Source organism: Salmo salar, chromosome ssa04 (genome assembly GCF_905237065.1).
Source record: "Salmo salar chromosome ssa04, Ssal_v3.1, whole genome shotgun sequence".
In the NCBI taxonomy this organism is placed as follows: Eukaryota; Metazoa; Chordata; class Actinopteri; order Salmoniformes; family Salmonidae; genus Salmo; species Salmo salar.
The window spans coordinates 59,190,270-59,202,839 of NC_059445.1; positions in this window are offsets into that span (position 1 = coordinate 59,190,270).

Below are 12,570 nucleotides of genomic sequence, written 5' to 3' on the forward strand. Positions count from 1 at the left end.
TGCCTAGAGAACCTTTGTGTCTGCTGTAAGAGGTGTACATAGTAGCACAAGATTAAAACACCAGCTAATGAAAAATGTAAGCTCAAATTAATTTTCTCCTATTGAGTTTATTCTTTCCAGGTGTTGAAAGCCTAAGTAGGCCTATGTGTGGGGAAAGTTAAGGTGTACTTTACTTTTCTTAGTTGTGAGGATTTTTGAAGATGTAAATGTTGTATAATATTTAATGATTAAGTATAGGCTTGTGTAATGATGTAGATTCTTATTTGTATCATGATCAGTAGTAATTAAAGACAAACAAGAGGCTGCCTTTCCAAAGAGAGGCTGCCTTTCCAAAGAAAACAAACTATTGTTTTTTAAAGATACAGTAGTAGGCCTAATATTTGTCTTGGTCATTTTGGCAGAATTGAACTTTAAACTATTGCTCCCTTTCACTAAGCCAACACAGACAACAGCAGATATTGATGATGACACATTCCAGCGCATCAGATCAATCTAATCTACATGCAATTCTCATTTCTTTCTCTTTCTTTCAAATCCGAGCTTGTGATTATTTCACCAGGTGGTTCCCACACAACCCCATTAAAACCCATTCATCTGCCCCGTGGCCTGTCCCCCTAGCTCTCTTTATCTGATAACATTAGTGATATGTTGGATGCCTCCCACACCTTCACACCTGATAGTATTGATCGTATGCATACTTATGCTAATGAGATTATCCCAGCTGATGTCCGTGAACTGATAGCAGATAATGGTATGGGGGGGCCGATGTTGGAGCAAATGATAATCACCAGGGTTAGTGAATGGACTGTGTGGGGGGTGAGGTGGGGATGAGGTGGGGTAGGGGCAGGGTGTGAATGCAAGGTGGGGCTGGTCGCTCATTAACTCCATGCTTGTTGGTGCTGGGCTATTGTTCTGTCTTTGTGTTAATCATTACCTGCTCTGGTCCGCCGACAATAGAGTGACTGAGAGTCCACTACTGTAATTCAAGGAGGCTACTGAAGCCACAACATGATCAGAAAGAAAGGGTGAGAGAGAAAGAGAGGGAAAGAGTCCCCACAGCCTCTCCCACACCCAGCTGTTTTCAGAAAGATGGATTTCATGACAGCCACTGTTTTTCCTCGTTTCTTCTCCCTTTCTTCTTTGATATTCTTTCTTTCCGCTCTCTCTTTCCATCCAGCAGGGGAGTCCTCCTGTCCCCCAGCTAGCAGCAGGCTGAACCTTCCCTGAACTCTTCCCTTTTAATTAATCTCACTTTGTTAATTATTTGTTTGTCTGTGTCCATCTTTTTGAAGGGGACACATAAGCGCCTGAAATATGTGGGCTGGTACTTATCTCCAGTTACTGTTGTGATACAGACTTAAATCATCCAGTTATACTACTTTCTCTTTACCCCCTCCTAAACATAATAGTTCATGTTTCCCCCCCACAAAGACCAATTTTAGGACATTTATTTGACAAGGTTGAAAGTTTTACGAGGGTATCTCATCTCTTGTCTGAACCTCCCTTTTTTGAGTGTGTGTGTTTTGTCGGGGGAGCGTGTGTCACACCCTGATCTGTTTCACCTGTCCTTGTGATTGTCTCCAACCCCTCCAGGGGTCGCTTATTTTCCCCAGTGTATTTATCCCTGTGTTTCCTGTCTCTCTGTGCCAGTTCGTCTTGTATGTTTCCAAGTCAACCAGCGGTTTTCCCATTCTCCTGCTTTTTGCGTTCTCCTTTTTCTAGTCCTCCTGGTTTTGACCCTTGCCTGTTTCTGGACTTTGTACCCGCCTGCCTTGACCATGAGCCTGTCTGCCACTCTGTACCTCCTGGACTCTGATCTGGTTTTGACCTTTTTCCCTGTCCATGACCATTCTCTTGCCTACCCCTTTGGATTAGTAAACATTGTAAGACTCCAACCATCTGCCTCCTGTGTCTTTGGGTCTCGCCTTGTGCCGTGATAGCATGGGGAGTTCTTAGTTAATGATTCAGTGAGGTTTCAGCAGCATTGGAGTGAATTAGGTGAATGAAACATCTCATTAAGACAGCACCCTATTGTCCTGGTGTTAACGCTGTCGTTATGTGCTGTTTTTCACCCACCGTAACAGCTCGCATTTGGTTAAGCTGTTGGATGAAAGGGGATCTAAAGCATCTCAGGTGTGTGTGTGTGTGCTCGTCTGTGCATGTGTGACTAAGTGTACGTGTGTGTGTGTATGTTTACACAGATATGTGGCAGGCAACAGAGGGGATTATGAATCTCTAAACACACTAGCTGATATTCTCAGGATGTAGGAAGGAAAATGTTTTGGTTAACCTCAGCACTAGGAGTTGAGCAAGTAGAGACTTGTGCCAGAATATTTTGGAGGAAATTTGGTAACTTTTGGGTATTACTATGATTGCAGTTCAATAAACACAGTAGGGTATGAGCCAGGTCGCGGTCAGCCTTTTCCTCTTGACCATGAGCGCTTGTAATCTGTCCTCTTCTCCCTTGGATATCAGGTCAAATTGTTGCAGCGATCTCCATGGAAACTGCATGATACTTGCGGGTTGTTGAAAAACGGCAATGTGTAAGCAATGACCTCAAATTCATCCTGGAGGATCAAGCCTTAAGAAATGGAGGGTAACTTTATCTGGTGTAATTGTGCTAGTGGAGAAATCAGTGAAAGGATGGATCATCAGAGCGATTTCTTCGTATCCATATCCTGCTGTTCAAGAGTTTTGTTTGGGATCGGGCTCTATATCTGCTCATCAATGAATGTTCTTCCAATGTTTGATTAATCAGTTCAAATATCAAATCAAATTTTATTGGTCACATACACATGGTTAGCAGATGTTAATGCAAGTGTAGCGAAGTGCTTGTGCTTCTAGTTCCGACCATGCAGTAATATCTAACAAGTAATCTAACAATTTCACAACAACTACCTTATACACACAAGTGTAAAGGAATGAATAAGAATATGTACATACAAATATATGGATGAGCGATGGCCGAACGGCATAGGCAAGATGCAGTAGATGGTATAGAGTACAGTATATACATATGAGATGAGTAATGTAGGGTATGTAAACATTATATAAAGTGGCATTGTTTAAAGTGACTAGTGATCCATTTATTACATCCAATTGTTAATTATTAAAGTGGCTAGAGATTTGAGTCAGTATGTTGGCAGCAGCCACTCAATGTTAGTTATGCTGTTTAACAGTCTGATGGCCTCGAGATAGAAGCTGTTTTTCAGTCTCTCGGTCCCAGCTTTGATGCACCTGTACTGACCTCGCCTTCTAGATTATAACGGGGTGAACAGGCAGTGGCTCGGGTGGTTGTTGTCCTTGATGATCTTTTTGGCCTTCCTGTGACATCGGATGGTGTAGGTGTCTTGGAGGGCAGGTAGTTTGCCCCCTGTGACGCGTTGTGCAGACCTCACTACCCTCTGGAGAGCCTTGTGGTTGTGGGCGGAGCAGTTGCCGTACCAGGCGGTGATACAGCCTGACAGGATGCTAGCGATTGTGCATCTGTAAAAGTTTGTGAGTGTTTTTGGTGACAAGCCAAATTTCTTCAGCCTCCTGAGGTTGAAGAGGTGCTGTTACGCCTTCTTCACCACGCTGTCTGTGTGGGTGGACCATTTCAGTTTGTCCGTGATGTGTACGGCGAGGAACTTAAAACTTTCCACCTTCTCCACTATGATCCCGTCGATGTGTATGGGGGGTGCTCCCTCTGCTGTTTCCTGAAGTACACAATCATCTCCTTTGTTTTGTTGACGTTGAGTGTGAGGTTGTTGACCTGACGCCACACTCCGAGGGCCCTCACCTCCTCCCTATAAGCCGTCTCGTCGTTGTTGGTAATCAAGCCTACCACTGTAATGTCGTCTGCAAACTTGATGATTGAGTTGGAGGCGTGCATGGCCACGCAGTCATGGGTGAACAGGTAGTACAGGAGAGGGCTGAGAACGCACCCTTGTGGGGCCCCAGTGTTGAGGATCAGCGGGGTGGAGATGTTGTTTCCTACCCTCACCACCTGCGGGCGGCCCATCAGAAAGTCCAGGACCCAGTTGCACAGGGCGGGGTTGAGACCTAGGGTCTCGAGCTTAATGACGTGTTTGGAGGGTTCTATGGTGTTAAATGCTGAGCTGTAGTCGATGAACAGCATTCTTACATAGTGTCACGTCCTGACCAGTAGAGGGTGTAGTTGGGTCAGGACGTGGCAGAAGGGACTGTGTGTTTTTTATTGGTTCGTTGATTTTGGCCGTGTGACTTCCAATCAGGCACAGCTGTAGAGGGTTGTGGTTGATTGGGAGTCACACATAAGTTGCCTACGTTTCCTTTGTGTTTCTGAAGACAGCCGTTACAGAATTACCCACCAAACCAGGACCAAGCGGCTGAAGAGGAAGGAGCAGCAGGAGTACAGCGTGATGGACCAATGGACTTGGGAACAAATCCTGGACGGAGAGGGACCATGGACTCAGGCTGGGGATTATCGCCTCCCACAGTGGGAGATTGAAGCGGCGAGAGCGGAGAGGCGCTATTACGAGGAGAGAGAGCGCAACAAGCGCGAGAGGCAGCCCCAATAACTTTTTTGGGGGGGGCACACGGGACAGTCGGTGGAGCGGAGGTCGGAACCAGAGCCAGTCGGGCTGACATGGGAGGTGAGCGAGGATTACGAGGCAGAGACTGTGACAGAGTTAATGGGTAAATTAAAGGAGAGAGAGATGAGAGAGCTGCTAGTGTGGTGCATAAAGTACGGCATTTGCCCTAATGAGCATGTCGTGGGAATGATGTCACCTGAGGCAGCTCTCCATACTCATCCTGAGGTGCGTGCTGGTTGTCTGGTAAAGACTGTGCCTGCGCCCAGAACCAGGCCTCCTGCATGTCTTCCCATCCTGGTCAAACCCGTGCCTTCTCCACGGACCAGTCCTCCAGTGGGTCTCCCTATCCTGGTCAAGCCTGTGTCTCCTCCACGGACCAGTCCTCCAGTGGGTCTCCCCATCCTGGTCAAACCCGTGCCTCCTCCACGGACCAGTCCTCCAGTGGGTCTCTCCACCCTGGTCTCTCCTGTGCCACCTCCTCAAACCAGGCCTCCAGCGGGTCTTCCCAGACTGGTGAGTCCAGGGCCTGCGCCCAGAGCCAGGCCTCCTTCTTGTCTCCCCAGCCTGGTGAATCCTGAGCCGGATCTGCCAGAGTGACCCGCCGTGCCGGATCTGCCAGAGTGGTCCGCCGTGCCGGATCTGCCAGAGTGGCCCGCTGTGCCGGATCTGCCAGAGTGGCTCGCCGTGCCGGATCTGCCAGAGTGGCCCGCCGTGCCGGATCTGCCAGAGTAGCCCGCCTGTCCTCCGGTCCAGCCCGAGTGGCCCGCCTGTCCTCCGGCCCAGCCCGAGTGGCCCGCCTGTCCTCCGGCCCAGCCCGAGTGGCCCGCCTGTCCTCCGGCCCAGCCCGAGTGGCCCGCCTGTCCTCCGGCCCAGCCCGAGTGGTCTGTCTGCCAGGGTCAGCTCGAGTGGCCCGTCTGCCCGGCGCAGCTATCGGCGCCACCAAAGTGGACGACGCCGAAGGTGGAGCAAGGTTTACATCCCGCACCTGAGCCACCTCCAGGATAGGTGGGTTGGGGGAGGGAGGGTTAGCACTGTGCCGTCGTTGACGGCAGCCACCCTCCCTTCCCTCTCTTTTTGTTTAGGGGATTTTGTTTTGTTTCTTGTCGTTTATTTTTTATTTTTTCTTCCGTGTTTTGTGTAGGTGCATTTCGGGGTATACACCTTTGAGGGGGGGGGTTGGGGGGGGTACTGTCACGTCCTGACCAGTAGAGGGTGTAGTTGGGTCAGGACGTGGCAGAAGGGACTGTGTGTTTTTTATTGCTTCGTTGATTTTGGCCGTGTGACTTCCAATCAGGCACAGCTGTAGAGGGTTGTGGTTGATTGGGAGTCACACATAAGTTGCCTACGTTTCCTTTGTGTTTCGTGGGTAATTGTTCTTGTCATAGTGGTTGCACCTGACAGGACTGTGTTGGCTGTCAGTTTTCTTGTTTTCTTAAATTGTAAAGTGTTCGTGTGATTAAATATGACGAACCCTGACTCCGCCGCATTTTGGTCCATTTCTGAAGACAGCCGTTACACATAGGTATTCCTCTTGTCCAGATGGGTTAGGGCAGTGTGTAGTGTGATTGCGATTGCGTCGTCTGTGGACCTATTGGGGCGGTAAGCAAATTGGAGTGGGTCTAGAGTGTCAGGTAGGGTGGAGGTGATATGATCCTTGACTAGTCTCTCAAAGCACTTCATGATGACGGAAGTGAGTGCTATGGGGCGATAGTCATTTAGTTCAGTTACCTTAGCTTTCTTGGGAACAGGAACAATGGTGGCCATCTTGAAGCATGTGGGAACAGCAGACTGAGATAGGGATTGATTGAATATGTCCATAAACATACCAGCCAGCTGGTCTGCGCATGCTCTTTAGTTTGTCTGGGAGCAAGACATCGGGGTCCGCGACGGGGCTGGTTTTCTTTTTGTAGTCCGTGATTGACTGCAACATTCCTCTCGTGTCTGAGCCGTTGAATTGCGTCTCTACTTTGTCTCTATACTGACGCATAGCTTGTTTGATTGCCTTGCGGAGGGAATAACTACACTGTTTGTATTCGGTCATGTTTCCGGTCATGTTTCCGGTTGCCTTGCCCTGATTAAAAGCAGTGGTTCGCGCTTTCAGTTTTGCGCGAATGCTGCCATCAATCCACGGTTTCTGGTTGGGGAAAATTTTAATAGTCGCTGTTGGTACAACATCACTGATGCACTTGCTAATAAACTCGCTCACCGAATCAGCGTATACATCAATGTTGTTGTTCGGTGCTATCCGGAACATATTCCAATTCCACGTGATCGAAGCAATCTTGAAGCGTGGAATCAGATTGGTCGGACCAGCGTTGAACAGACCTGAGCACGGGTGTTTCCTGTTTTAGTTTCTGTCTTTTGGCTGGGAGCAACAAAATGGAGTCGTGGTCAGATTTGCCCGAAAGAAGGGCGAGGGATGGCATTGTATGCATCGCGGAAGTTAGAGTAACAATGATCCAGAATTTTCCCAGCCCGGGTCGTGTTCAATATGCTAATAAAATTTAGGGAGCCTTGTTTTCAGATTAGCCTTGTTAAAATCCCCTGCTACAATAAATGCAGCCTCAGGATATGTGGTTTCCAGTTTACATAGAGTCCAATGAAGTTCTTTCAGGGCCGTCGAGGTGTCTGCTTGGGGGGGGGATGTACACGACTGTGATTAGAATCGAAGAGAATTTTCTTGGTAGATAATGTGGTCGGCATTTGATTGTAAGGAATTCTAGGTCAGGTGGACAAAAGGACTTGATTTCCTGTATGTTGTTATGATCACACCACGACTCATTAATCATAAGGCAAACACCAATGCCCTTCTTCTTACCAGAGAGATGTTTGTTTCTGTCGGCGCGATGTGTGAAGAAACCAGGTGGCTGTACCGACTCTGATAACATATCCCGAGTGAGCCATGTTTCCGTGAAACATAGAATGTTACAATCTCTGATGTCTCTCTGGAAGGCAACCCTTGCTCGGATTTCGTCTACCTTGTTGTCAAGAGACTGGACGTTGGCTAGTAGTATACTCGGGAGTGGTGGGCGATATGCCCGTCTACGGAGCCTGACCAGAAGACCGCTCCGTCTGCCCCTTCTGCGGCGCTGTTGTTTTGGGTCGCCTGCTGGTGGTTGGAGGTTGGAGATATCCCTCCAGTGGTGTGGAGGCTGTGCTTTGGCAAAGTGGGTGGGGTTATATCCTACCTGTTTGGCCCTGTCCGGGGGTTTCATCGGATGGGGCCACAGTGTCTCCTGACCCCTCCTGTCTCAGCCTCCAGTATTTATGCTGCCGTAGTTTATGTGTCGGGGGGCTAGGGTCAGTCTGTCACATCTGGAGTATTTCTCTTGTCTTTTCCGGTGTCCTGTGTGAATTTAAATATGCTCTATCTAATTCTCTCTTTCTCTTTCTTTTTTTCTCTCTCTCAGAGGACCTGAGCCCTAGGACCATGCCTCAGGACTACCTGGCTTGATGACTCCTTGCTGTCCCCAGTTCACCTGGCCATGCTGCTGCTCCAGTTCCAACTGTTCTGCCTGCAGCTATGGAACCCTGACCTGTTCACCAGACGTGCTACCTGTCCCAGACCTGTTGTCCCAGACCTGCTGGAACCCTGACCTATTCACCGGACGTGCTACCTGTCCCAGACCTGCTGTTTTCAACTCTCTAGAGACAGCAGGAGCGGTAGAGATACTCTCAAAGATCGGCTATGAAGAAGCCAACTGACACTTACTCTTGTGTTACTGACTTGTTGCACCCTCGACAACTACTATGATTATTATTATTTGACAATGCTGGTCATTTATGAACATTTGAACATCTAGGCCATGTGCTGTTATAATCTCCACCCGGCACAGCCAGAAGAGGACTGGCCACCCCTCATAGCCTGGTTCCTCTCTAGGTTTTTTCCTAGGTTTTGGCCTTTTTAGGGAGTTTTTCCTAGCCACCGTGCTTCTACACCTGCATTGCTTGCTGTTTGGGGTTTTAGGCTGGGTTTCTGTACAGCACTTTGAGATATCAGCTGATGTAAGAAGGGCTATATAAATACATTTGATTTGATTTGATTTGATTTGGGATCCGATCCATTGTCCTGGGTGGTGGACCAAACAGAGGATCCGCTTCGGGAAAGTTGTAAGATTTCCTGGGGTAACAGTGTAAGAAATAATACATAAAAAAACAAAATACAGCATAGTTTCCTAAGAACGCAAAGCGAGGCGGCCATCTCTGTCAGCCTGTTATCACTGATAACATAACATTTTTTGTATCCTGATGGAATTGACCCCAACCAACTGATTGGGTGACCTGTTTTTGACGCATTGGTCAGAGTTTGAAGTGTTAGTTAATATCGTTTCATCATTAGTCTCTAATTATATGACAGTATCTGACTACGCTTCCACCATCTCCTCACCATGCTAGCCCACCAGGCCAGCCCACCAGGCCCTCCCGTCCTATGAAGACATCAAAGTCCTGGGTTTAGAACGTCACAGTAGCCTCTGTTAATGGAACAACCCCCTCCATCTAACCACTTCTGAAGTTGGGGAAGGGGCATCAAAAGAAGCCTGATGCCCCCTGTTTTAAATCACTGGACCCTGCCTCCCCCCGTTAGCCCCCAACCCTCCCCTCTTATCCTCCCCCTGGCTTCCCAACCAGGGTGGATCTCTGGCAGTAATTCCCCAGATCAGGCCCAAGTCCCTCTGCTTATTAGATCAGACCCCTGTGAAAGAGTAGAAATCTAGGGCCACATTGTTTGGCCCCTGATTAAGAGCTTCTCACAGGGAGTACCAGGGCTTTAGGGAGAGAAGAAGAGATGGAGCTGAGCCTATAGGTTTCTCCTTTCTTTCTTTTCTTCTTTCTTTTCTTCTTTTTCAGGGGGTCTTATTGGTTACATTGTTGCTGGACCTTGAGGAGGCTTCTGTTAAAGGTGGTTGAAGTGTAAACAATAGGATGTGGTCAGATTAGGTTTTATCCTGAGCCTTTCTTCTTCCTTCTGAAATAATGTCTGTCTTTTAGAGAAATTCCCCTTCAGAGGGTTTGAATCCCAACTGTCACAAAAGAGAATTAAGAAACATCTCAATATACCCTAAATGAGTTTGAATCAAAACTCCTTGGCAAGCAGAAATTCACTGACAACAGTTAAGATAGTGTTTAGAAAAGACAGGCCTGATAGGCCAGGCAGTTTCAGACTGATGGGGTAATGTGTCAGTGCAGTTAAACAGAAATTCCCAATGACTATCAGAATATGGAATGCAAGTGGCTTGGAAAAGGACCCAATCTCGGAGGAACTATCTTTTTCCAAGAGAAAGACATTGAACTGAATCGACTGTCAGAGCATTCTGGAGATTGTGGGAAAAGCAAACGGTCCAGTTAATCCGAGCGTGGTTATTCCCATTCCTTCATGTCTCATCCATCACCTGGGGGGATAATCCTAATCCTAGTCTTTCTATTATTAAACTAAATCCCTTCTGTCATCTCTATCTCTGCCACACTCTCAGCCCTCTTTAGTGTATTTTCATGTCACGATGAATAGAAATGCTTAATTAAGTTGTTCATGCTGAAATGATTGGAGGTATTTCAAGATGTGGAGTTTTGTATTTGGGTATGCAAAGCATTTTAAGATTTCCAACAGGGCTCAGTTCAAAAGGGAGTCATTTTGTATACACACTGACTTGGTGTCTCTCAAATGAACCATGACGCCTGTGTGCATGTGCGTGTGTGTTTATGTGCATGCATGCATGTGTGTGTGTGTTTTGGGCTCCCAAGTGTCGCAGCAGTCTAAGGCACTGCATCTCAGTGCAAGAGGCGGCACTGCAGTCCCTGGTTTGGATCCATGCTGCATCACATCTGGCCATGATTGGGAGTCCCACAGGGCGGCACGCAATTGGTCCAGCGTTGTCCGGGTTTGGCCGGAGTAGGCCATCATTGTAAATAAGAATTTGTTCTTAACTGACTTGCTTAGTTAAATAAAGGTTAAATAAAATAAAAAAATTGTGTGTGTGTGTGTGTGTGTGTGTGTGTGTGTGTGTGTGTGTGTGTGTGTGTGGTGTGTGTGTGTGTTTGGGAAGGGCAAGTTAGTGTTGTTATGGCCCTGTCAGCAGGTGTGCAAGGTGTCTGACAGCACGGATCAGAGACCTTCAATCGCACAATTTATTAAAGCACCTCACTCTGGCTAACCACCTGGCCCACAGCGGGAGGAGGGAGACAAGGTGAGGCAGGGGATGGGTGAGGATAGGATCTCCTCTGTCAGGAGGTGTTGAACTTGCTACACCGTTGGTCTCTGTTCATTGGGACTGGGCATTTTCACCTTGCACAGCCACGCTCAAGGTCCTAAACGACATCATAACCGCCATTGATAAGAGACAGTACTGTGCAGCCGTACTCATCAACCTGGCCAAGGCTTTTGACTCTGTCAATCACCACATTCTTATCGGCAGACTCAACAGCCTTAGTTTCTCAAATGATTGCCTCGCCTGGTTCAACAACTACTTCTCTGACAGAGTTCAGTGTGTTAAATCGGAGGGCCTGTTGTCCGGACCTCTGGCAGTCTCTATGGGGGTGCCACAGGGTTCAATTCTCGAGCCGACTCTCTTCTCTGTATACATCAATGATGTCGCTCTTGCTGCTGGTGATTCTCTGATCCACCTCTACGCAGACGACACCATTCTGTATACCTCTGGCCCTTCTTTGGACACTGTGTTAACTAACCTCCAGACGAGCTTCAATGCCATACAACTCTCCTTGTGTGGCCTCCAACTGCTCTTTAATGCAAGTAAAACTAAATGCATGCTCTTCAACCGATCGCTGCCCGCACCTGCCCGCCCGTCCAGCATCACTACTCTGGACGGTTCTGACTTAGAATATTTGGACAACTACAAATACCTAGGTGTCAGGTTAGACTGTAAACTCTCCTTCCAGACTCACATTAAGCATCTCCAATCCAAAATTAAATCTAGAATCGGCTTCCTATTTCGCAACAAAGCATCCTTCACTCATGCTGCCAAACATACCCACGTAAAACTGACCATCCTACCGAACCTCGACTTCAGCGATGTCATTTACAAAATAGCCTCCAACACCCTACTCAATAAATTGGATGCAGTCTATCACAGTGCCATCTGTTTTGTCACCAAAGCCCCATATACTACCCACCACTGCGGCCTGTACGCTCTTGTTGGCTGGCCCTCGCTTCATACTCGTAGCCAAACCCACTGGCTCCAGGTTATCTACAAGTCTCTGCTAGGTAAAGCCCCGCCTTATCTCAGCTCACTGGTCACCATAGCAGCACCCACCCGTAGCATGCGCTCCAGCAGGTATATCTCACTGGTCACCCCCAAAGCCAATTCTTCCTTTGGCCGCCTTTCCTTCCAGTTCTCTGCTGCCAATGACTGGAATGAACTACAAAAGTCTCTGTAACTGGAAACACTTATCTCCCTCACTAGCTTTAAGCACCAGCTGTCAGAGCAGCTCACAGATCACTGTACCTATACATAGCCCATCTGTAAATAGCCCATCCAACTACCTCATCCCCATACTGTATTTATTTACTTATTTATCTTGCTCCTTTGCACCCCAGTATCTCTACTTGCACATTCATCTTCTGCACATCTACCATTCCAGTGTTTAATTGCTATATTGTAATTACTTCGCCACCATGGCCTATTTATTGCCTTACCTCCCTTATCCTACTTCATTTGCAAATACTGTATATAGACTTTAAATACTGTATTATTGACTGTATGTTTGTTTATTCCATGTGTAACTCTGTGTTGTTGTTTGTGTCGAACTGCTTTGCTTTATCTTGGCCAGGTCGCATTTGCAAATGATAACTTGTTCTCAGCTAGCCGACTTGGTTAAATAAAGGTGAGTTTTTTTTCTTCCGAAACTCAGTCCTAGGGACCCCAAAGGGTGCAAATTTAGTTTTTTGTTCTAGTACTAGGCTACACAGCTGATTAAAATCATCAATGCTTGATATTGAGTTGATTATTTGAATCAGCTGTGTTGTGCGAGGGAAAAACCCTTGGTGTTGAACTGGCACTAT